Here is a 27,441-nt window from a genome sequence, read left to right as displayed (position 1 = left end):
AAAGCATTCCTTAATAAAGAGCTCAGGTACAGTCCAGATGCTCTGCTGGCTTCTGTCTACTAGGCATGGACAGCATTAGGTCCCTAGCTGTGTGTAATTCTCTGAAGGCATTAGAGAAGGAATGTATGTTCTGTGCATTTGTGTGTCTGTCTATCTGTTTCTGTCTGTCTAACCGGGAGTGTGATTAAAGCATTGGACCCTTTCTCTCCAGGTCATGCTTCCAGATGGAACAGCTTTGAAATGCATCTCTGAAATGAGAAGTTTGATGAGGTAAGATAATCGAATATCTTGGATGGGGACATGGTGGCAGGGTAGGGGTGGAGTGCAATATATAGTCCCGGGGCAGTGTGGCGAAGAGGAAAAGACATTGATCTGGCCGTCAGGCATCATAGGTTCTAGCCCTGGGCATCCCACCAACTCGCTAGAGAATGTTGGGGACTTCTCATGGCCTCTCTGGCTACAGACTCCTGCCTGTCTGCTCTACAATATTCCGTCCAGCTTCTATTGCCTATGTATTAAAAAAGAGAGAGAATGAGAGCAGTCCCTAACATGGGGTCTCCTCCTTTGCCTTCACACACCCCATCTAAAGTGAACTGGGGACCTCTGCTCTGACATGAGTGTCCCGAAGCAGATTCCCTGTGGCCGTGTGAAGCTTCAGCCTGAGGTGTCAGCCTCTGGCCAGAGGATGGTGTGTCTGCAAGTGCCTGCAGGTAGCACCATCACCCACCCGCCAGGGCAGGTTCCCGCGAACACGTTTGCTTTTATCTCTCCCCAGAAGATAAATATATACATATAGGTTTTTAAGACAAGTATATTTCTACTTTTTTCCCCTAGAAGACCTTTCCACTGGCCCCTTCCTGCCTAGGTAGAAAAGAGGCTGTGGTCCCAGCATCTCAGCCCTTGTCCTCCGGAGCCTCATTGCCTAACAGCAGAACAGCTGCCTCTTACCTTGGGAAAGTAACAGCTGCCGAGTCTGGAAGCCATGCTAACAGCAGTAAAACTCAGCATTTTTGCTGAGTAGGGCAAGCCTTTAAGACACATCCGGGAATCAAATCAATGGCTGGCCCCAGAGTCCAAGCCTAGCAAGACCTAGCCCGGGAGGCCAAAGGACTTACCTAGACAGCCTCCTAGAGGGTGGAGGAAAGAGGCAAGGGGGGCTTGACCCGAACTGTCTTCCTTACTGAGATTCTTCCTACCAGCCCTGTGTGCCCTTGGCAGTATGTTGGAGCCAAGCAAGAGATGTGAGGTGCAGATCAACAGCAGTTTAAGTCAATTACCGCCACACACCGCCATGAGTTCTCCACCCACAACCAGTTCCCAAATTGTAGGTCTCCTTCAGTATTGAAGCGCGCGCGCGCGCGCGCGCGCGTGCACACGCACACACACACACACACACACACACACACTGCCTCTCTACCTTCTCCCAGGATCCTCCTAAGCCCAGTGGAGCCACGAGGAGGCAGAGTATAGGAAAAGATTCCCTGGGTCTCCCCAGTGGGGAAGGGAAAGAGGGATCTGTCTTAGGGAAGTGCCCCATCCATCTCCTACCATATTTCTCAGAGCTGCCCCCAGATGAAACCTCCTCTGCGATTCCATGTAGCTATGATGGATGAGCAAGTCCCTGAGGACCCTTCCTCCTTTCCCTGGAGGGGGATCCATACAGACTTGCCCAGATCCTCCCCCAGAGCACGGAAGCAGGAGGTGCTGTCATGCTGTTGTGATTACAAACAGAGGCAGGGTAGACTCTATCCCAGACTTGCCCCAGATGAGTCCGCCTGTCACTTCTCCCAGTGACTCCAAATTCCCATCAGAATCCTGGAATCTGCCCAGTGTGGAATTTCAAGTGACAGCCTCTCATTGCCACAGGGTTTGGCCATTTCTCTTTCACATTAAACGGTGAGTCCAAGTGTAGCAGATCTCCATCCTTTGGAGAAATCTTCCTTCAGAGGTACCAATATTGGGCTAAATAAGGTACCATCCCGATCCCCGGAATCCTCCCCAAATCCCAAGCCCAGAGCCCCAAGGGGAATCCACAGCGGGTTTCCCGATGGCTACGTGATCCTATAGTAAGGATCCCATTCCCTGTACGCTGGAGAGACCTAATTAAAAAGACACACGAGCGCACACAAACATACACGTACAAACATGCACACGCACACACATCGTGCCTTAAGTAGATTAGAGGACCTCTCTTCACCCCCTCCCCTATACACACACACACACACACACACACACACACACACACATCACAAACACATGCATCGAACGCAAACGACGCCGCACACGCAAACACACACTAGCACCATATCAAGTTCTCACCATGGTACACACGTCGGGAGCGCGCGGGGAGCACACACGCCACTTCCTAAGACCCGCATTTAACCCTCTGCGCCCCAGAATACAGAGACCCCCGCCTCCAGGGAAGCTGAGAGGACTTGCGGGCGTCGGGGTGGCCGAGGGAAGCGCGGAAGGGGGCCGGGAGGGGGAGGGGCCGGGCGGGCGGGAGCGCCCCGAATGCGGTCCCGGGCGGTCTCCAAGGGCAGCGGGGCTGCCTGCCCGGCGCCCGGCGCTGCCTTACCTGGAGTCAACGTCCGTCTTTGGCGGAGAGCTGCGCGCAGACGCTTTTTATTCGGCTCGGAGGGAACTTGGGAGAGCCCTGCGTCCAGCTCGCATACCGGGAACGGCGCGGGGACTGCAGGCGTAGGGGTACCTGGCTCCTAGCAGCCTGGCTCATACTCAGCCGTAAAGTCCCCTTCGCTGGTCCCGAGGACAGGCATGAATCCCGGCTCCGGAAGGCGGTCCCTGCTGCCTCTGCCTCCCGGCTCTCCGGCTCTGGCTCCCTTGCTCTCGCCCTCTCTCGCCTGCGCTTTCCTCCTCCCCCCCCCCGCCCCGCGCCAGCTCCGTTCGCAGCCCTGGGGCCCGGGAGCGAGGCGACTAGCGAATGGAGAGGGAAGTCCAAGTGCGCCGCGGTCTCCGGGCGGGGAACAGCAGAGGCCGGGCTACGCCGGGGGAGGGACTTACCCGGCGACCGGCGAAGATGAATGGGGGAGCGGCTGCCTAGGGGCGGGCAGGGAGGAGCCAGGAGCCGGGGATTATTCTGAGGAGTGTTTTGTACATCTTTAGGCGGAGGAGGAGGAGGAGAAGAGAGAGGACGAGAGAAGGGAGGCCTCCTCGGAGGGAGGGGCGGCCTGGGTGGGCTGAGGCTGAGCCACTGGGGAGCCTCGTGGGTCTGGGGATAGGGTGGCGTCTCTCCGAGTCTGAGCACCCAAAGGGACTGTGTGTGGTGGGTATGCGCAGACCCCCGCATCGTGTTGCTCTTAAGCGTGTCTGTAGCTGTGTGCGTCGCGGGTATCTGTTTCTACGTATGCGGGTGCTTGTGTGTCTGTGCGTATCTATTCGAGTGCGGTTTTGTCTGGGGAGGTGCCCGTGTGGGTCCGTTTGTATCTGCGTGGCTCTCTATGAGTACTTCAGACTGTTTGTTTCTCTGTACGTGTAGGCATGAGACCACGTAACCTCCCAGAATTAAGCAAGTGCTTCTCTCTACGTGGGCAGGATGTAGGAGTGAGACGCTGAGGGGACACAAAGTTCTCTCGATACCACCAGAGGCAGGAAAGGGGCGAGGGTACGGGGGCTAAGGCATTAATACAGAGAACCAAAGACTCCCAATTTAGCCTGAAAAGCAGGCTGGGGTTGCTGGCACGGGGCCTCTGCCTAAAGCAGAAAAGAAGGCCAGAACACATTCTGAATTCTCACACAGCGCATATTCTGTATTTTTGCTTACTTTGCTTCCTTTTAAAATTTAAACCAAATCAGCAATGAGGGTTCCTAGTCCCTGGAAGCTTAGGCAAGTGTAGGCATTGGCGAAGGTATCAGATGAAGGGGCAGGGAGCGATAAGGACAGTGATGAGTAATTTAAAGGCAGCCAGATTCAGTAAAAAGTGCAGGCCCTAGCTGAATAAGAATCCTGTAGGTATGTGACCTTGGTCAATTCACTTACCTCTTAAGCTCTAATTCCTCATCTGTATAACAGGATAATATAACTACCTATCTAACACGGTTGGTGTAATATTTAAATGAGTTAATGTATGTAAGATCATTTGGAATACTCCCCGGCACCTACTGAGTGCTCAAAGCATGTAATCTTTAATTACAGTTGCTATTGTTACTAATGTCATTACTACCCAAAGGGTGGTAGGAGAGAGATGTGATACTTGGACCTAAAAGGATCTAGGGGCTCGTGAATTAATTAGAGGCAGAGGAGCCTTGAAACGGACCCACACGGGAACCTCCCCAGACAAAACTGCGCTCGAGTGGAAAAGAAATTCTTGAGTGAGGAATTGAGAACTTGAGAAAAAAAATATTTAATTGGCAAGGAAGAAAGGGAAAAGAGATGGAAAGAGAACGAGCCTGGGTCTGAGAAGTGCAGGACTGGGGGAGGGGGGAGGGGGAGAGACGCAGTAGCCAGTTCAAAGTTCCTCTCTCCTCCTGTCTGCTCCAAATGACGGGAAGTCAGCACCACGGACAGCTCTCCAGCCAATGACCAAGGAGGGATTTTTCTCTCTTTGCCTGCTAGAAACACCTCCCTTTTTGCTTGGACAATTTTCTCCTTCCCTCGGCTTCCGGCTCAGGTTCAGATCCTGGCTCATGATTCCGGAGACAGTTCTGCCTTTGCTTCCAACCACAAAAAAATACACTCACCACACACACTGCTTCTCCCATCCATCTCGGTATGCAGCCCCAGGTTGCTATCTCCTCTCGCTTCTTTCTTCCTTTTTCTTCTTTCCTCTCTTCTGCCTTTTTTTTCCTTCTCTGTCTCTTTCTACTCCATCTCTTCCTTTATTTTTTCCCTCTCTTTCTCTCTGCTTCTCCATCATCTCCCAGCTCAAATATCCCTCCCTTGAGTGATTTTAGGCTACAGCAGGCCTGCTGGGAATGAAGTTCTGAAATCAGTCTGAAACATCTAGTTAGGCAGCTTCAGAGGAGGACCAAGGTACAGACTGATTCCTCTTAGCTTTTCTCTCTTAATCAGTCTCCCAAAATGGCTGTGGTCCAGATGACTTAGAAAGAGGGGACTTAACACTATGGAACATTTTCCTATCTTCCTCTCCTACACCTCACACAGTCAGTATTTCCCCCAGGAAACACGGAACCCTTCCAAGTTCCAATTACTTACTAAACAGAGAGAAAGAGAAAAAGGAGAGAGAGAATTTTTGAACTTTTACTATGCATCAGGCATTTCATTTGGGGCTTCCCTATAGTATCTTTTATAATTTTAAAAATGCTATGAGGTATGAGATAGGTAATAGCATGCCAAGGTACAGCTAGCAGGTGATGGAGTCAAGAATTCCACACCCAAATCTAACTCTAAAATCTTTACTGTGTCCCCTAGAAATAATGAGAAAGCTTCAGGGTGATTGAAAGAGCTTAGGATTTAATGGGGTCACTGCATCCAACCCTAAATATCAACTTAAATGGCTGAGACCATGGCATCCTCTGTGCCAATGTAGTATTTATCAGCTCTTGTCCCTGGAGGAGGAGGATATATTTGCATGGATATATTTAAGTCTCATGGTTTCTGAATTTTGAATAAAACTTCAACCTTTCCAGGTCTTAGTTCATTTGCATTTGACTCTGTTTAGCTTCCTTGTTTCTATGAAGAAAGGCTAAAAGGGCCATTTTTAAAGTCTCCAAAGACTCTTTGGTCATCAGAAAAGTTCTCAGTGCAAAGCATTCCTAATGACTTATGGAGGAAGCAATGGGAACCATATGGATAACATTTCTGCAGAAATGCACACGGGTGGGAAAAGGTTTAGAGGCCAAAAATATATTTCCTTTTTTTTTCTTCTTTGCCAAAGAAAGAACATTTAAGGCAGCTTGAGATATGTGAGAAATGTCTTGTTCTTTCTTTGGGGTGGGTGTTGGTGAGCAGCTGTTTGCTATTTCCACTGAATTTACCAAGGGCTTGCATGGGGAGGGAGGTGCCAAAGGATTAGGATAGACTTAGGAAAGAACTTCCTGTCTGTAGATCTTGGGTGATATTAGAATGGGACCTTTTTCCAAGGACATTCAGTGAGACAATGGGATGGTTCCTTTTTAGTCTTCAAAACATGATGGTTTGATAAGCACTGGATTATATTTTTAGAGTCATGGACTCCTTTGAGAACCTCACAATTTCTATGGACCCTCTCTCTTGTGAAAAATATGTTTTAAAAATGGCCACAAAATTTTGCATGGAATTTCATTGAATCCCTCTTTGCCAGTCTCATTCATGGAGGTCTACACCTGGAACCCAGATTCAGGACATATAGAGTAGATGACTTTTACGGTCTTCAGCCTGACCTTAGATTTTATACATTGCTTCATTTAGATTTGAGATTAAAAAAACTGGAAAAGGAAAGCCAACAGAGAAAACAAAACAAAAGGTAAACAGCCTTTTTTTTTTCTAGAAATAAACAAGAAATATAGATAAATGTTCAGGGTTGAACTGGAAGTTTTACTTTCCTCTTCTTAAATAAAGATAAGTTTTGGCCCTATTTGTACAGGACCCTGAGCCACTGCTACTGCATCAAAAGCTTAAGTTTACTACTCTGTCAAATCTCAAAGGAGTTACAATCCCTTAATCTGGGGTGCTTTGGGTTCAGAATAGACTGAACAAAGGCAGGAAAAGTCCACCTTTGTTAAATACCTACTGAATGTGAGGTGATGTGAAGGATTCAGAAATAAATATCTTCCCTGGTCTCTGTCTTCTAGGAGTCTGAAGTCCATTGTCCAGTCAAACTTATCCCTAAACAATCACAATGCACCACAGAAATCAGTGGCATGTGCAAGATCTATAGGAGATGCTACAAGAGCTAAGAGGAGGAAAAATTTGCCTCTATAGGAGGTATAACATTTGGCACCTATCGAGTTATTTTTATTTTGTTTTAAAAGCAGTTGAATTAATAAGAACTAATATTTACTGAGTGATTACTTTGTATGAGCAACATTCAAGCCTTCCATGTCTTTCATCTAGGTTTTTATGAGCACCTCCTAATTGAATAAAATTAAAATTCATTCTCATTCTCCCTCCCTCCCTCCCTCTCTCTCTCACTCTCTCTCTCTCTCTCTCTCTCTCTCTCTCTCTCTCTCTCTCTCTCTCTCTCTCTCTCTCTCTCTCTCTCTCCCCTTCCCTTTCCATCCTTACTTTTTCCCAAACCTCCTGGGACAATATGGTCAAAACACAACTCTTATTCACCATTCTACTTAAGCAGAACCTGGAGGATGTTTACTTATATACCAAAATATCAAAATCAGAACCTTTCTGACCAGAATTCAGTGCCGTCCATCATCGGGCCTCTGTGTTCTTTACTATCTTTTTTTTTTTTTTTTCCCCCGGTACATGGGCCTCTCACTGTTGTGGCCTCTCCCGTTGCGGAGCACAGGCTCCGGACGCACAGGCTCAGCGGCCACAGCTCACGGGCCCAGCCGCTCTGCGGCACGTGGGATCTTCCCAGACAGGGGCACGGACCCGTGTCCCCTGCATTGGCAGGCGGATTCTCAACCACTGCGCCACCAGGGAAGCCCTACTATCTTATTTATATCTAATTATCACCTCTGTATCTTCTCTGTTAGTAAAAATTAATGCTCATTGGCTCCTGGTTCCCAGTGTCCCTCTCTCTGTGGCCTTAATTAGACTGGCCGCTCCACTGCCATGTCGTTTTCCCCCAGCAACCCTTTACTTCTGCATAACCAAATCTGACCCCTCCTTAAATATTTAGTTCACATGTCATATCCTCCATGACTTCAATCTGGATAAAATACTTTAACATGAAGTGTGCAAGGATGCACATGATCTTTCTCCCTAATATCATGTCTCCTCCTCCACTCCAACCACACTGACCCCCTTCCAATTACTAGAGTTTACAAAGTTCCTTTATGCCCCTAGGTCTTTGTGCTAGCTGTTCCCTCTGCAGAAGCCACCTTCCATTACTAGTCAAGTCCTGCTCATCCTGTAGGTAACAGGGTAAATGTCACTTCTCTGACCTCCAGACCAAGATAGGTCTCCTGATATCAATTCCCTCACAATCCTTAATGTCTCCTTCATAACATGTATCATCATTGTAATTAAACAATTATTGATGATATTATTGTTTAATGTATATTTCTTGAGCTAGAACTAAAACTCAAAGGCACAAATATACCTTTGTGATGAGATCTTGGTACATACAAGTATGGTGGATATGTATTAACCATGCCCTATGTCCTAGGAACTACTCTCTGTGCTTCACAAATAATATTTCATTTAATCCTTCAAACAGTCCTGTGACATCAGTACTGTTATTATGACCATAACTCCCATTTTATGATGAGGAAAACTGAGGAGGTTAAACAAATTGCCCAGTGTCACCTACCAGAATCAGGATTCAAACCCAGTCACCTTGCTACAGAAGCCAAGCCCATAGTCACCATGCTACCTAGCTCTTTGCATGGGAGGAGTCGTATATGTTTATTGAATAAACAGGAGTTCTTCCTAAGCCCTTCAATCTTTAAGTCTATTGATACTCTTCACTTTCTGCCTTTTATGAAGCTTATTTACGTATGTGAATCATGCTCTTGGTCTCTTCAGCTATGGCTGTGTTCTTTTAGCAAACACACTGAAATTCGGGAGCCATGTCATCACCTACGAACACCTTGACCAGGATATGCACCCTTCCTGGTCTACCAACTGGCTCCCCCAGCCACGAGAGTGGATGTCTTTGGACATGAGCACATGCAGATTGGTTTTGCTAAACATGCTCAGCTTTCTCTCTCTCTCCTCCCTGTTTCTTTCCTGTTGCCAACGTTTCCGCTGCCTTAGGCCTGAGCTTGCCCAGGCCATTACCCTGGTGGAATGTGACTTCTAAAAAGGGTTTTAGAAAGGTATTCAGGAACATACTATCCTGTTGGCTCAGGCTCAAGGGATAACATTACTGCAAATTTCAATATTCTACTTGAATTAATAATTCAGCATATGTAAGCCTTTTTGGAATCTCAGATAGTCTCTCCCTTGTTTTGCTTTGTTTTTTGGAAACCTTATTTTTTGCAGTGACTGAAAGATGAGGTAGGCACAGCAGGTAGGCCCACTTTACAGAAAACAGAGTAGGCTCAAGGATTTAGTATGATTGGCATAAAGATAATACTTTATAATAACGGACCCACAACTTGAATCCAGGTATTCAAACTCATCAAGACGGTTCTTTATTTTTCTGTTAAACATGGTTTTGGTGGTTTAATGACAGAACAATCTATTCCTTCTCTCCTCTGTTCTCACATCCCTCTAATAGGCCTACCCTACCCCAGCTCTCACTCTCTGCCACATTCCACTAGGGGGAGCCCTACATAGGCTATTGGTAGCATTTGACTGCCTGACATCCATTTTCCTCTTCAGCTAAAGGATCTTTATTTTCCTTTGGGAAACCAGCCTTCTAAATTTCTCAGCTCTTTTGGTCCTACAGGTGCTGATTCCACCCCACCCCCCAGCTCTAGGGCATATAACCAAGGCTGGCCAATCAGGGTGTTCTATCCCAATGGTCACTGTGATTGGATGAGAAATGAGTATTGACACAGATTGGTACAGAGTCAGTCCCAGAACATTTACTGCAACCATTATTAAAAAGTACTCCTAAAACCAAAATAATAATAGTGGACCTACTTAGCTGGCAGAATCGAAGCCTGGAGTTCTGGCGATTACCTTTGCCACCGCAATGAGGAGGCCTGACTGAGACTGAGGGCAACATGGAGGAACGCTTACCCACAAAATAGATCCAGAGGTGCCTTAAGTCACAGACAGATACTTCATCCTATGAGCCAATAACTTTCCTTTCTATTTAAGCCAGTTTCATTTGGGTTTTGTCACTTGCTACTAAATGTATCCTGAATAATACAGCATTATAAATCAGGATGATTGACTTTTAGATACACAACTTTGAAGCCTTTGATTTACAGAGAGCAGAAGTAGAGAGATGAACTTGGAGCCAGGTGAATGGCCATTAATCCAGTTCTGTCACTAGTTAAGCTCTGTTCCCCAGACAAATCAAGTCTATTTGTCTCTGGGCCACGTGTTCTCAACTTATTTGGTAGGCAGAATTCTATTGTTGACCCCCAGTGACCCTTGCCCTTGTATAATCCCCTCTCCTTTAAGAGGGAATATAACCTGTGAATATGATGCACTAGCACTCTTGTGATTACGTTATATTATACAGCAGAGAACAAGGGTGGTCTCTAGGAGCTGAAAGTAGTCCCTGACTGACAGCTAGCAGGAAAACAGGAACCTTAGTACCACAGGAAAATGGGTTCTTCCTATACCTCTGAGCTCAGAAGAGGACACTAGGTTCCACATGACAATCACAGCCTCAGCTGATTCCTTGGTTTCAATCTGATGAGACCCTGAGTGAAAAATCAAGTCACCCCATGCCTGGAATTCTGACCTACAGAAACTGTAAGGCAATAAATATGTGTTTCTTAAGACACTAAACTTGTGGGAATTTGATGCACAGCAATGGAAAATTAATATAGTCTATTAACTAGGTGGTTGGATCGAACCATCTTTCCAGTCTTCTGTTCAGCTCTGACCTTGCATGATCAGATGGTAATACCTGTTTGTGCTAAATGTCTGGGGATTCCTATACTACATCTCATTCCCTGATAGCCTACCTCATGTCCATTCATAAATACCTCCAAGGCTAAAGAGTAAGAAATCCCTCTCACTCAGCTTGCAAGTCTATTCCATCCAGTGATTTACTTTCTGTACAAAGCCTTGCCCTGTTGATGTATAGTTTTGAAGTTAATACCATCTCGATAAGCATGATTATTGGGGGTGGGGGATGGGAAGGATGAGTTCACATTTGCCCCACAGCTTGCTCCCAGTAAGATGGCCTTCCATTTGGGTGACATCATTTTTTCCCTGAGGTGTGAATAAACACGAATTATTTTCAAGTCAGTGAGCACAGTGAAGCACAGACTTTGGAGTCAAACAGATTTGGGGCTAAACCTGGCGTCACCACATCCCAGGAAGACACACAGTAAGCCTTGTCAGGAACGTTATACACTTAACATTAACCCCTTCAAGTCTCAGTGTCCTCACTTGGCAAATGGGGATCCAATAATTTATCCGGGACTTATTTATTGAGCACCTTTTCTGAGTCAGACATTGAGTCTATAGCAGTGAATGCACCATTGCCCTTGGGAACATATAGTCTCCTTAGGAAGTAACATTTATCCCAATAGGGTTGCTGTAGGGCTTCCCTGGTGGCGCAGTGGTTGAGAGTCCGCCTGCCGATGCAGGGGACACGGGTTCGTGCCCCGGTCCGGGAAGATCCCACATGCCGCGGAGCGGCTGGGCCCGTGGGCCATGGCCGCTGAGCCTGCGCGTCCGGAGCCTGTGCTCCGCAACGGGAGAGGCCACAACAGTGAGAGGCCCGCGTACGACAAAAAAACAAAACAATAGGGTTGCTGTAATGACTAAATGAGATAAGCATTTAGCATGAAGCCTGACATGCAGTAAGCCTCAGTCAATTGAAGGCATGCTTAGAGGTGTTATACCTCTGAATAGGAATTATATAATTATTGATTACAGCATTTATTGAACACTTACTTTGGGCAGACACTTCTCCAACTACTTTCCGCGTACTACCTCATGTAATCTTTAATATTCTCAAAAATCTCAATAGGTAGATGCTATGATTGTCATCCCCAATGAGAAAAGAATTAGTATCAAACTGAAATTAAAATCATACAGTTGAGCTCACAGTTCAATGCACTTAACCATGATTTCCTACCACCTCTAATTAGATGTCATTAAAACAAAATGGATGACACAAGGCAGAGAGCTTTTGTTTGTATGTTTATTTTTTGAATGGTGAAACCTTCCCTATACCCCAATTGTATCTGCTACTTCTACACCATGAGTATCCCATGCTGACAAATTCTAACCATGCCACCATCACTGATGGGGTTAGACAAAATGATATCACTAGCACTGCTGTTATTTTTTGCCACTTGTTTCATGCTTATAATGTGCCAGAAAGTTTGCTAAGAGCTTCACAAATACTATTTAATTTTAGCAATTAATTTAAAAAATTTCCCCAAAAAGCCATGAGTCACACGTTGTCTCCACTATCATGAATGAAGAAACTGAGGATCGGAGAGGTAGAATGATTTGCTTAAGAACACACAGCTAGAAAGGGCTGAAGTTTGGCTTGAAACCCAGCCCTGGAAGTCAGTTCTTAGTTGATGTTCTCTTTTATGCTTGGCCAGGTTGGGTTGCACTTTTGCAAACTGTGACACAAGACTGCAAGCCTCATCTACTTGAGTCCATAGTGATATTAAACTGGCATATAAACACATTTTCTCTCTAGGTTCAGGGTTACTGCTTTTGAGAAGGTATGGTTAACGTGTTATTTTATGACAAAAATATCCTTTTGTCACTGTTTTTTTTTTTTTTTGCGGTACGCGGGCCTCTCACTGTTGTGGCCTCTCCCGTTGCGGAGCACAGGCTCTGGACGCGCAGGCTCAGCGGCCACGGCTCACGGGCCCAGCCTCTCCGTGGCATGTGGGATCTTCCCAGACCGGGGCACGAACCCGCGTCCCCTGCACCGGCAGGCGGATCAACCACTGCACCACCAGGGAAGCCCTGTCACTGTTTATAACTGAATTCTATTGCAGTTAGCTTGAGCTTAGCTGGCTAATCTGTATTTTTTTCAAACCACCAGATATTCTAGATTTTCCATACGTCTCAGTGTCTACTTGGCGTTACCTCTTGTCTACCTCTTGCCTGGGGCAACCATTGCTGATTATGGAACCCTCTCCCACAATACCCCAAAACTCTTCTTAGCACAGCCCTCTAGGCAGAAACTACCAATCAATTAGATTTGTCCCTGGAGATGAAACCTAAGTGTCAGCCCTGCATGTTCTGTCCCTGAGATGGATGAAGTTCCTCTGTAGATATCTGAGATAAAAGCATGCCTGTCTGATGGCAAGATCAAATAGAAAGAACTATCTAATTGTGAATTAAGGATATCTTTAACTTTCTACTCTGAAGGTCAAACACTGCACAACTTTTCTCATCCTCTGTGTTTTATTACAAATATCCACACAGAAAATTGCTTATGGAGCCTGGATCCCTGCTGATCCTGGTGTGAAATACAGTATTTATTAAATCCAGACATATTTGTAGATATCAAATTCTCTGTCATTGATAGGTGCACAACGCAGGCTTTTCTAGGGACAGGTATCCCAAGAAACAAATTAATGTCTGTTTGATTAAACAATGAGAGGGTAAACAAAGCCATGGTTAATGAATTTAGTCATTGTTCTCTGCTAGGACTTCTGCCTGTATTAGATCTTGCTGATAATAACACTGTTAAATAATCAGACCATGATACAACCAAGCCATATACTTTTCCATGTTAATCATCTTGCAGGTCACTACACACTCCAGGGGGTTACAACAACTTCAGACAGGCTTTGAACAGGAGTAGTTAATCAAAGTTGCTGTATCAATTAGCACTCTCTTGCTTATAAATGACAAGAGACTCATATGAAACCAGCTGAAGCAAAAAGAAAAAAAAAAAGAAAAAGAAAAGAAAGAAAGAAATTTGTTGGATCATGTAACTGAAAAAAACAGATGTAGAACTAGCTTTGGGTTTGGCTCCATGTCATCAGGATTCATCCTGCCTCTCTCAGTTCTTCCTCTGGGTTGGCTAAGTGCTCAGACAGACTTTCTCCACACATAGCTGGCAGACAAATGTTAACTGCTCCCCCCAATCCCAATCAAAGTCCTAAGATTGTGTCCAATTGGCTGTGATGGGGTTGCATTCCCATTGCTGACTCTCCCTCATGGTCCTCTTGTGCTCCAAATTCAGGGAATCACCTCAACCAGATGGATTAAGGGGAAAAGGTGTGTCCTCTGAAGAAAACTGGGGTGAAATATGGAGAAGAGATCAATGCTCCAACAAATGTCCACATCACCAGCCCATTTCACCTGAATCACATCTGGCCATTGGTCTCTCCTAAGAAAACACACACATAAGTCATTTTAAATTTTAAATAATTTTTAAAACTTTCACCCCCAAAGCACTGGGTAACACTCAGGACATTCACTTTCACCACTAACTGTGTCACTCTTAGCAACCTCTTAGAAGCTGTATCTTCATCTTCAATGTGGAGATAATATTTTTTGTACATCTTTCTCAGGTTTGCTTCAGAATCCCAGAATACTTTATCAGAGAGATTCTTAAATACTGCTGAACCTTACACATTTTACACATGTAAAATTGGCCCAATAATATTTAGCTTAGAAAATTTAGTAATAAAAATATTACATAATTCTCAATCCAGTGTATCAGATTGTGTATTATCTCATTGTCAAGGGAAGGTTCAAAAAGTGGCCTAAGCCTCATGACAGTTTCAAGATTAAGACCCAGAACCTAGGATATCATCTGACACAGAACATGCCCTCAGCAAATGGCTGTTGAGTGAATGAATGAATAACCAATACACCTAGGTTTACCAACAACTAATCCAATCCAATCTTTTTTTTCTCTCTTTTTATTTTTTTCTGCCTACAACAATGAAAAGTTCTAACATAGGACGAGCAACCAGAATGTTTTCTGCTTGGTGCATTAACCTGGATTATGAACCAGCCAAACAATGGAAACTATTCCCCTGGTATGTATGTTACCATTTTTTACCATGTAGAGTGGGGAAGGTAAAGCCTATGAGTGAGAGGAGCCCCCTCCCCTACCTTGTTTTTTACATTCACTCTGCTAAAAAAAAAAAAAAATTACCTGTAAGTAGAAATGAACCTGGGATCTGGAAAAGGGCCCAGCAAAAGGGCTCCAGCTCTGGCTGGTTCCCCAAATCCCTGACAGGCCACCCAGGGTGGGCCAAGATACGTCCTGCACGCTCTGTAGATCTCCTTTGAAGGCAGCCAAGGGGTTCCCTGAGCTAGGAAGGGACCCTTCATTTCCCATTGATATTTCACAGACAAGACTAGCTGCAAAGTCCCTTGATCAATGAGCTGGAATCAGACCAAGTTCCTTGTTCCTCTTCCTGTTTTCACAAAATGCAGCTTGTGAGCTGGGAAGAAGCACGGAGGTGTTTTTCCAAGCCATTTTCAAGCACTTGCAGCATGCATTATTTTCAAGTCAGAATAGTTACGCCTGTTCATCACAAGTTCAAACAAGGTGGCATGTGCTCCCAGAGAGCAACGTTGATATTCCGCTGCTCACCAGGGCTCTAGGAGAATGAGAAATGCATTTCTCCTCTGCAAACAAATGCCCCTCTAAGTGCTGATCCTATTTGGCTGTGCCTGGAATTCATTGCTCAAACATCTGTCTCCCAGGAAGTTGCCGTCCACCTTAGGTAGGATCAGTGTGCGTCCACTGCCTACTAAAGTATCACACAGGTTTCTGCAGAAACGTAGGGGAATCTAGACCCCTCTTAGGGTTTCTGTGCTTTTAGAGACTGATGGACACCTTTCCCACATGTTCACAGCTATGGAATTTCAGGACTAACCGATTCAGTTGAGATTGTCTGGCTCTAAGAGGCTCTAAGAGATCTTTGGACTAGTCTAGAGACTTGAGATAAGATATTATTACATTGGTGGATGGAGGAATGTCTGTTTGATGTTTGTTTTTGATTTTTGTTGTTGATTTTTTTTAACAGCCATCACCATTCTCATCCAATTTAAGCTGCATAATCCTCCATGCTTTAGTGAGCCTGCCAAACTTAGGCTATGGTAGACTGGGCAAGGGTCTGATACACGTGGCCATTTCTGCACTCATGCAGCACAAACAGAACGCTTGGAATGGAATAACATCGCAGCTCTTGAACACTGTTGCATAGTTAAAGGAGAGCACTAGTCTTCTAATCTCTCTTCCCAGCTTTGTTTATCTGAACTGGGGATGCCTTTAAAAGTATCCATGGGGCACTGACTCGGGGCTAACATGACCTTTCAAGGTCAAGTCCTATTTTCAATCCGATGTTGGAATCTCAGCTATTAGGGAAGTTAGTTAAGATGATTAAAACTCGAAAACTAAGTTGGTATTGTAGAGTCTTCCCCAGGTCACTGTATAGGTGTTGCCACTCAAGAATGCCCTTAGAAAAGCATGCAGTCCACAGAAAGGAGGAAAGCTGTTTTCTCCTGGACTAGTTCCTGGTAGCGGCAGTGGCTAGCCACATGTGGCGGCTGAGAAACTGAAATACGGCTAGTCTGAATTGATATGTGCTGTAAGTATAAAGTACCCATCATATATTGATAAGTATCGAAAAAGGAATGTAAAATATCTGTAATATTGTTTATATTAGCTGCATGCTGAAATGCTGGTATTTTTGATATGTGGAGTTTAATGAAATGTCATAACACATTTCGTCCATTTCACTTTACTCTTTGTAACGTGGCTAATGGTTCTAAAGGATTTAGGAAGAGGAAATGGGCACTTTAGATGAAGGACTTCATCATGACCCTGGAGAATACATAGAAGGTAAATATTAAATGCTACCTAAGCAATCTCATATTTATTCTAACATTAATATCCGGAACAACTTTACGGTGACATCAACACTGCATTCTCCTCTGAAATGTCAAGTAACTGGGGCCAAAAAAGGTGAGGTGGTATGCTAAAAACCTAGCCGTGGGAAGTGGTAGAACTGGGAACATAAACACAGGTCTCTCGGCTGTCAAGTCCATGTTCTTTCTCCTGTACCAAACCGCACCTCTCTAAAATGTATCTACTTTACTATAGCCAGCGGGCTGAAGATTTTCAGCTCTGATTCTTCGTCTTCTCTTCTTATCTCCTTTTACCCATCACTCACAGAACTGTGAACAGGATTTAATATTGTTATTTTATTTACTACAACCATTTCTGGTCCCTGCACTCTGCTTGATGCTGTACAAAAATAGTTTACCTTTCGGGAAAGAGAGTCCTGGGGCTGTGCACCTCCATGCCTGTATCTGTGTTTATGAACCAGGCAGAGTAGAAGGAGATAGCAAGTTGCCTAAGTATGGCTCCAGGGGGAGTGGATTTCTGGCTGAGTTGATAATGCAAAATGGAGAATTTCATCTCCAGGTCAGTGACTGAATCTGGTCCAGACTTTCACTGTCTGCTCTATGTGATTACTTGGTAGAAAGAAGTTGGGATTTGGGACCTCCCCCAAAGATGCCTCTAGCCTCCAAATACTCTCTCTCCCTCCTTCTAGCCCAATTCCATGCCACTCTTTTAGGCCAACTTTTCTCCACAAACCTCCCCTTATTAATTGGAAATGAAAAGTTAATTCCCACTGACCTTACTTTCTCTCATACCTGAAATGAAAGAATTAAAGGCAAATGATAAAGAAACACAGGATTAAATGTCATCTACATATTCTAACATGGTTACAATTTCATTATTAAATAGTATTAATTTAATAAAATATCTAGTGTGATTTGTTTTAGAATCTATGGTTTTAATCATATTATGAAAGAGTTTTGAGTTAATGACAGTTATTAGGCTGCTTGATGATGTTGTCCATATATATCAGGCATAAAGTATCATTTTTCAAAGGGTGGGACACAGTGGTGCCAAGGAAAGTTAATTAGATTCACAATGAGGAAACTTGCATTTAAATTGTACTCCTCTCTATCTAATACGGGATCTTAGGTGGGTGTCTTACATATATAAGCCTCAGTTTCCTTATATGTAACATGTGAGTGATAACTTTCCTCCTTTTTGAGTTGCCACAGATGTCAGTAAGTCCATTACCTTGCCTGTCTATGCCATATTTTATACCGTTTTATATTTGAGAATAGCAGTCTCTGACATGGGTAATATACATCTTAGAGATGCAAAGATATTCCATTATGAGTTTTGAGAAGAATATACTAGAATTCTATTTCTGTCTATTTTTTATTCTTTGGAGTTTATTTTTATTATGTAGGTACATGATGATGAATGAATTCTATAAGTATAGACATGTATAACATTTATGAATAAATATATTACATATATATATTTTATGATATTTTTACTGCTAGCGAGGCACTAGCAAAAGTACTGTCAAGACCCCTGTTTTACAAGGGCCCTTTAACATTTTTCTAAGTCATGGAAGTCGAAGATGAGGAAGGTGAAGGTAACTGAACTAAATTATAATTCAAGGCCATGCCTTAGGAAATAAATTTTAAAATTAATAATTCACATACATTTCGTGTATGTCCCTTTTTTTACATAATTTTAAATATTGTTAAAGGATAATTGTCTGTTTAAAAGAAAACATGTTAGCAGTGTTTTGTGGAGTTTGTAACATATGCAGAAGTAAAAATTTATGAAAACAACAGCACGAAGGCCAGAATAAGGGAAATGGAAGCATGCTATTGCAAAGCTTTTATATAATATGTAACTTGATACAGTATTACTTGAAGATAAACTGTAATAAGTTCAAGATGTATACCATAAACCCTAAGCAACTAATAACTAGAAAAATAAAAAAGAAGATTAACTGGTAAACAAATAGTAGAGGTTAAATAAAATCATAGAAAATGCTTGATTAATAAAAGAAAAGCAAACAAGAAAAAGTGAACAAAGAACAGATGGTACAAATAGAAAGCAAATAGCATAACATTAGCTATAAAGCTATCCATATCCATAATTAAGTATAAACAATCCAACTCCAAAAAACAGAAAATAGACAAAATAGACTGTATAGCAAATAGCAAGACTGAACTGTATGATGCCTACAAACAATTAACTATAAAGCCAAGATAAGGTTAAAGTAAGAGAATGGGAAAAAAGTATACCATGGTAAAACTAAACAGAAGTTTGAAGTATCTATATTAAAAATCAAATAAAGTAGACATCAAAGGAATATTACCACAGGACAGCAACAGAATCCATATTCTTTCAAGTAAAAATGTAGAGCTAGGTAACATTCTAGGAATCCCAAAAATCTAAATATACTTAAAGTGATCGAAAATTTACAGAGTACATTCTCTGACCAAAATGAAATGAAACTAGAAGCTAGAAAACAGAAATGTTTTCCAAAAAATCCTCAAATATTTGAAATTAAACAACACACATCTGAATAATCCATGAGTCCAAGAAGAAGTCACAGAGGAGGTTAAAAAACATTCTGAATTGAATGAAGATTAAAAAAAAAAAAAAAAGACAAAACTGTAGGATACAGGTAAACCAGTGCTTAAACTGAAATATATGGCATTATACACTTATTTTAGAAAAGAAGAAAGGTCTCAAGTCAATGCATAATACACAAAAGCTAAGAAAAACATAAAAAAATACATGAAAACTAGAAAAAGACGATCAAAGAAAATCTAATGTAAGTAGAAAAAGAAAGGAAACACTCAGGTTAAGAATGAAGATCAAAGAAATAGAAAGCAAGCAAATAATTGAGAAAATTAATAAAACAAAAATCTGATTTTTTGAAAAGAGCAAAATTTGACAGAACTCTAGCCAGATTTAACAGGAATGTAGAAGGATAGAAATTATCAATATCAGGAATGAAAAAGGGGACATCATTATAGATCTTACAGTCATTAAATGAATAATAAGAGAATATCACATCACAAATAACTTTGTGACAAAAAATTTTGACAACTGAGATTAAATGTATTAAGTACTAGAATGACACTAACTACAGGCTCACTGAAGAAGAAATAGATAACTAGAACACTATATCTATTTAAAGTTCTTGAATCCATACTTAGAAACTTTCCCACAAATCAAAGTCCAGGCCCATGTAACTTTAATGATGAATTCAACCAAATATTTAAGGAAGAAATAATACCAATCCTACGTAAACACTTCAGACAAATATAGAAAGAGATAACACTTACCAATATGTTTTATGAATATAGCCTTACTCTGACATCAAAACCATTAAAACACATTAAAGGAAAAGAAAGATATAGAACAATATCTCTCATGAATGTAGATGAAAAGTTCCTTAATAAAATATTAACAGAATGAATTCAGTGATATTTTAAAAGGATAAATCGTTATGAGTAGGTGGAATTTTTTTTTCAGGAATAAAAAATTAGTTCAACATTTTCAATATCACAATGTAATTCCGACACTTACTACCCTGAGTTAGCACAGACTTCACAGGTTAAGAGCACAGTCCCTAACAAGATTGCCATGACTTCAGATACATGCCATAAATTGCAGGCTCCCCAGGCTACCTGTACTTTTGACCAACTGGCTGCAAATTCAAGGGTTTTCACTATCCTCTTGGGTTCAATAGTTCATTAGAATGACTCACAGAACTCAGGAAAGTGCTTTTCTAATAATTTCAGTTTTATTATAAAGGATACAAATCAAGACCAGCCCAAAGAAGCGACTTATAGAATGAAGTCTGGAGGGATGCTGAACATGAAGATTTCATGTTCTCTCTCCATTGAGTCAGGGCATGTCACCCTCCTGGCATACTGATGTGTTAATTAACCAGGAAGCTCAACGAAACTTTGGTGTCCAGAATTTTTGTTGGGATTTCATTAAATAGGCATGATGGATAGAATCACTGGGCACGTGATTAAGCTCAATCTCCAGCTCCTGTTCTCTCCCCAGAAGTCAGGCTGATATCAGCTGGCTTAAAACCCCAAGCCTCTTAATACCATAGTTGGTCTTTCCATCAAGGCCAGCTTCCACTCTGAAACTATATATCTAGGAACTCCTCATGAATCACCTCATTAGCAAAAATTCAGGTACATTCCCAGGGACCCACCATGAATAACAGGACACTTTTATCAATCAGGAAATTACAAAGGTTAGAAGTTCCATTCCAGGAACAAGGGACAAAGATCAGACAAATTCTTTATTGTATAACAACAGTCCAAAATCTATCAATGTTATCTATCATCTTAATATACTAACATTCTTGTTAATATACTAACAAGAAAATCCATGCTATCTTGACCAATGTAGAACAAGCATTTGAAAAAATCCAATATTTATTGGTGATTCAAAAAAAAAAACTTTCAGCAAACTAGGAAAGAAATATAAATTTCTTAATGTGAATAATACCAGATAAATGTCCAAAATAGTTTTGATTGTTTCTCTATACACCAGCAATGAACAATTAGAAAGTGAAATTTTAAAAATATATGTGTGTGTATATATATATATATATATATATATATATATATACACATATAATTTATAATGCCATCAAAAAGCATGAGTGCTTAGAGGTAAATTTAACAAAACATGGAAATGTCTGTACACTGAATAGTAGAAAATATTGCTGAAAAAAATTTTTTAAAGATGTGAATAAAGGGAGATATGTATCACGTTCATGAATCAGAAAACAATATTTTTAAGCTGTCAATTCTCCCCACACTAATAAATAGGTTCATATAAATCCCAATAATCATTTTTTGTGGAAATTGCAAATAACACAAACAACCTAGAATAAGCAAAACAATTTTGAAAAAAGGTTGAAAGACTTAAACTACTTGTTTGGACGCCTTATAAAGCTGCAGTCTTTTTTTTTTTTAACATCTTTATTGGAGTATAATTGCTTTCCAATGGTGTGTTAGTTTCTGCTTTATAACAAAGTGAATCAGTTATACATATACATATGTTCCCATATCTCTTCCCTCTTGCGTCTCCCTCCCTCCCACCCTCCCTATCCCACCCCTCTAGGTGGTCACAAACCACCTAGTTGATCTCCCTGTGCTATGCGGCTGCTTCCCACTAGCTATCTATTTTACGTTTGGTATTGTATATATGTCCATGCCACTCTCTCACTTTGTCACAGCTTACCCTTCCCCCTCCCCATATCCTCAAGTCCATGCTCTAGTAGGTCTGTGTCTTTATTCCCATCTTACCCCTAGGTTCTTCATGACCTTTTTTTTTTTTTCCCTTAGATTCCATATAAATGTGTTAGCCTACGGTATTTGTTTTTCTCTTTCTGACTTACTTCACTCTGTATGACAGATTCTAGGGACATGGAAGCAACCTAAGTGTCCATCAACAGATGAATGGATAAAGAAGATGTGGCACATGTATACAATGGAATATTACTCAGCCATAAAAAGAAACAAAATTGAGTTATTTGTAAAGCTGCAGTCTTAAGACAGGACTGTTTTGGCATACGGATAACATTTAAATCAATGGAACAGAACAGAATATCAGAAATAGATTCAGACATAATTGGTTAATTGATTTTTGACAAAGGAACCAAGGTAATTCAATGGGGAAAGGTAGTATCCTTTCGAACGAATGTTACTGGCACAATTGGAAATGTCCATGTTAAAAAATGAACCTCAACTCTTACTTCATACCAGTCACAAAAATTAACTCAAAATGGATCATAAAATTAAATGCAAGAGCTAAAAGGTAATCCTAGAAGATAATATAGAAGGAAATCCATGTAACCTTGGGTTAGGGAAAGAGTTCATCCATAGGCGCTATCAGAAAGAGAAGCCATAAAGAATTTTCAAATGGGCTTCATCAACATTAAAATTCTTTGCTCCTAAAAAGACACTGTAACGAAAATGAAAGGGCAAATTCCACCCTGGGCAAACTATGTGATAAGTATACATCTGATAAAGGACTTGTAACCAGCACATATAAATAACCCATTCAACTCCATTACAGAAAGATAAACAACTAGATTTTAAAAAAGAAAAAAAAATCTGAACAGACACTTCACTAAGAAATAATATACAGATGGCAAAATAAACACAGGAAAGGATAGTCAACATCATTAGTCATAAGGTAAATACAAATTAAAACCACAATGAGATACTTCTACATGCCCATTTAGAGTGACTAAAATTAAGAAAGACAACAGCTAGTTTTGCTCTCACACATTGCTGGTGGGAATGCAAAATAATACAACCACTTTGGAAGACAGTCAACAATTTCATATAAAGTTAAAATTTAACTCTGCATTTCCATTCCTAGATATTTACCCAACAGAAAGGAAAACATATGTCCATATAAAGACTTGAGCAGGAATGCTAAGTGCTTCATAACAATAGTCAAAACTGGAAAGTTCAACATCCATCGGCTGGTGAATGGATGAACAAATTGTTACATAACCAACAAAGGGATCAGGAACAAACTAATGACACACAACAATATGCGCGGACCTCAAAGGCTTTATGCCATGTGAAAGAAGCCAGATATAAAAGACTACATACTGTGTGATGCCAGATTAGTTTGAAATCAGATCAGTGGTTGCGAGGGGCCAGAAGGAAGGGAGAGAAGATTGACTACGAAGTGTCATGAGATTTACTGGGGATGAAGAAAATAATCTTGACTGTAGCTGTGGTTGCATGATTGTATACATTTGTCAAAACTCATTGAACTGTACCCTAAACTTGATGCCTATTATTGTACATAAATTATACTCAATAAAGCTGATTTTTTAAAATGAATATGTATATGTTTGTCAGTGAAAAGTCTAGGTGGAGGTACACTTCCTGTTAACAGTGGTTATCTCTGTGGTTCAGGATTAGGTGTGTTTAACTTTTTTCTTCTAGCCAGCATTCAGTTACTTATTCATAAATTCAGAATCTATCTATTAATTAGTCCCAGACGTTCTACAAATCACTGGAGATACAATGGTTGGCAAGATAGACATAGTTTCTGCTATCAGGGACTACACATGCAAGCTGAGTGTTTCTTCTCTGTCTTAATCTTTCTATGATGAAAAGGTTTTATTTTTGTCATACAGGGAGAAAAATTCCTGGTAACTTCAATAATTATAGTGTCTTTTGATTCTCTTTTCGTATAGTTTGCTTCTATGATCCTTTACTGTGCTACCTGCATGATCACCAGCATATGTTCAGTATACAGAATGCATTGTGTGGGTCAACTGCTATCACCATGAAAAATAAGAAGAAATGAGAATCAGACTGCTTCCAATACCTGTTAGAGAAAACACATCTTCAAATTTTACACAAAATGAGTCAATATTGGCACTTTAAATAGTTATGTTGTTTATACAAGTAAATATCTTATTTAAGTAACCTATCTGAGTGAAAAAGAGGAGAAAAATGTACTGGTCTGTCAGGATGGAATATGCCATTATATAAGAGTGTGCATGTTCTAAGGATTTAGTCATTATAAACTTCCTATAAAATCAAAGACTATTTCAGCTGGATAAAACCTTATCAATTATCTACTACAATACTCAAATTTTACAGACTCATAATGACCTTTAAGAAGGAAATGACCTTTTGAAGACCATGCTGCTAATTATTGGAGAAGTCAGAAATAAGATCCCGGTGTCTCAATGACTCAAAATCCAGATGACACAGATGTCTAGTACTTTGGAATTTGGAATTTCCCAAGTTTTTAAATTATACGGCATGTGTTCTGCCTTTTTACCACCACGATGGCTAGTTCCCTGACAGACACTATTGATCAATCAGCATTCTGGCTAAACTCTGACACAGCCTCAGAATCCTTCCTAACAGTTCAGTTCTGTCCACAGTTATGACCAATAGATCAGGTAAACACTTGAGTTGAAACCCATGTGAAATACACACACACACACACACACACACACACAAACACACACTTCCCTTATGGTACATATAGCAACCCAAGAGTCTTCCCAAATAGGTCTTTACTTCCCTGTTTGTGTCCTACACTCTTCATCTAGAAAATGCAGATGATAACCTTTGTTCCAGCTTGATTTGAAGATTAGATGAGACAATAAACATAAATGGACTTTGGAAGTTCTGACATAAGACAATGGTAAATTTTCTATTTCCTGACCTTCATCTCCCTCTCTCCCACAAAGTTTACATGGCTGTACTGTAATACAAGTTCATTTCTTCTCCTGGAAATCAGCTTGCATCTTAATTTAGGACTAAGGTACATTGAAAGGGGCTTACGCTGATTCCTTTTAATTTTAGGGTTCCCTTTCCATTATATACAGTTTAAAGAAATTAACTACAGGGACTTCCCTGGTTGTCCAGTGGTTAAGACTCCACACTCCCAATGCAGGGGGCCCAGGTTCGATCCCTGGTCAAGGAACTGGATCCCTCGTGCCGCAACTAAGAGCCCACGTGCCACAACTAAATATCCCACAGGCCACAAAGAAGATCCCATGTGCTTCAATTAAGACCCAGCATAGCCAAATAAATAAATATTTTTTAACAAAAGGAATTAACTGGGCTTCCCTGGTGGCACGGTGGTTGAGAGCCCGCCTGCCGATGCAGGGGACGCAGGTTCGTGTCCTGGTCCGGGAAGATCCCACATGCTGCGGAGCGGCTGGGCCCATGAGCCATGGCCACCGAGCCTGCGCATCCGGAGCCTGTGCTCCGCAACGGGAGAGGCCACAGCAGTGAGAGGCCCGCGTACCGCAAAAAAAAAAAAAAAGAAATTAACCACAAATAGAAGAGCTGAATAAGACACTCCCAGAGAGGATACCAATGACAAAAATAATGTCAAGTAGTTGGATGGAGAATTAGTGATTCAAAATCCTCCTGCCATATTCCCTGATCAATCTGACCAACTGAGTAATGACTTTCTCCAGCCATGAGCTGGAGGAGACAGGGAAACAGTTGCTGCTCTTTAAATTACATGCCAGCATGGATGACAGATTTAGAAATTACTCCTGAACCCTAAACACTGACGTTTGTAGTAAAACCACTGTGAGTAACCCCAAAGTCTCTCTCTTGCAAGGGTGATGATGCATCTGAAGAGAATAGTCTCCCGGGGGTTCTACTACACATTCAATGTATGGCTAACGTTGCACTCCAATGGAGAGGACTAGACTATAAACCCTTATACAAATGAACAACAGCAGAAAGCACACAGTAGAGAGTTGCAAGAGAAACAATAATATAGGAAAACATGACAAAAAGTGGCAGGTTAGCAGAACAGGTCCGGCTGAGAAGATGCTGTTTGAGCCAAGACCTGAGAAATTAGAAGGCATCAGCAGAAGAGCTGATAGAAGAACAGTGTAAGAAGAATACGCTCCTGGAGATGGGAAGGAACTTGGCCCAAGTAAAAATCCCAGTGTGGCTGAGGGCAGAGAGCCCAGGTGGCCGAGGGAGTAGGCTGGGCAGGGTGGGTGAGAGATGTCCAGGGTTTGAGATGAGACAGGCTATTGCCGAAGTAGGACTTCACACAAGATGGTAGCGGTTTGCATTGTATTCTTCTACATTATTATGGGCAGCCTTTGTACAGTTTATAAAAGAAACATGGACTCCTTAGCCCTGGAGAGAAGGAACAGGAGAAGTGAGCTGTAAAAAAAAAGATGCAAACGCTTGGTTCGTCGTCAAAACTATAGCGAGAATGCAAGCTCCTCGTCCAACATCGCTGGTATGGACCCAACAGATCTGCGTGGGCTCCCAATAATCACATGGAAATGTAGACACATAAATAAACATCATTCCTTTTCTCTTAATGAGGTCTGTGCTACCTTGAGCAAAAGGCTTGGCATAGCTCAGAGACGACTAATTGTAGCTGCTCAGAGGACGGGGCATGTTGTGAGTGAATTAATGTGTTTCAAGATCCCTGCATGTCTGACTTTTCATGTTTTCTAAATTTGTAACCTGTAAGACTGCATTTCCATAAGGTTTGAAATGCAGTGTGTTCTGTGGTGCTCAGAACTCGATCAGGATGAAAAGAGCTTTAGAAAGTAAGATGTTATTATTGTATTTGCCTTCACAAGAGAAAATAGTCAAAGGAAGACAAACAGAGGAGAAAGAAAAAGATTCTATATAGATTAGTACTCCCACACACCCTGCAACCTTGGGGCGGAGAGAAAAAGAAAAGGGAAAGAAAACCAGAAAAACTGGTATAAGAATAAACCTTATCAAAGACTGAACATTACAATCAGGTCTCTGTGTGGGGAAAGTTTTACCTCTTTGAACCCCAGAGAAGAAAATTATACTCACTAGAGGAAGAAAAAGAGTTATTAACAAATCAGTTATCTGATGCTTAAATAATACACCTGCTAAAATGAACCTTCTAAGTAAACCTACAGCGGAGCTAATTAGTTCAGCATTTGGCAATAACCTCATCTTCCTTCCCTTTAGCTTAAAAAGAAAAAAAAAAAAAAAAGAAAAACAGAGATGGGCTCAAACTATTAACATGTAACACAACTGTTTGATAAAACAGGTATTTTAGAGGAATAAGCTTGGTAGGTGGGTCTTCAAATCAGACTGCTTTTCAAAAACGTAGTAGGTGAACATGGAATTTTCATTAAGGATTGTGAGCAAAGCCCTGTTTGAGAAATTGTCAAGCCTGAATTCCAGACTTGGCTCTGCCATTTGCTACTTGTGTGGCACTAACCTAGTCATTTAACCTTCCTGAGCATTAGTTCTGCCATCTCTACGATGGGGATGTCAATACCTATCCAGCCTGTCTCATCAGTGGCTGTAAAGTGTCAGCAAATAAACCATCGCAGGTACAAGTATTTTGAAGATGTTCAAGTTCAGCATACATATAATGGCTATTTTATAGG

The 27,441-nt window shown here is 41.6% G+C and overlaps 1 protein-coding gene across 1 annotated transcript in view; it reads right to left on the bottom strand.

The window, feature by feature from the left end:
* The window catches only part of BRINP1 (BMP/retinoic acid inducible neural specific 1), a 183,828-nt gene extending 180,785 nt beyond the window's left edge, over window positions 1-3,043 (bottom strand). Inside the window, exon 1 of the mRNA XM_059071965.2 lies at window positions 2,579-3,043. The gene's annotated coding sequence lies outside the window, so the exon portion shown is untranslated. The remainder of the gene's footprint in view (window positions 1-2,578) is intronic.
* Between the last annotated feature and the right edge of the window lie 24,398 nt (window positions 3,044-27,441).

This window comes from Kogia breviceps, chromosome 8 (assembly GCF_026419965.1).
Source record: "Kogia breviceps isolate mKogBre1 chromosome 8, mKogBre1 haplotype 1, whole genome shotgun sequence".
NCBI lineage: Eukaryota > Metazoa > Chordata > Mammalia > Artiodactyla > Physeteridae > Kogia > Kogia breviceps.
Note: the sequence above shows the minus strand (reverse complement) of the source record. Positions and strands in the feature narration are given on the sequence as shown.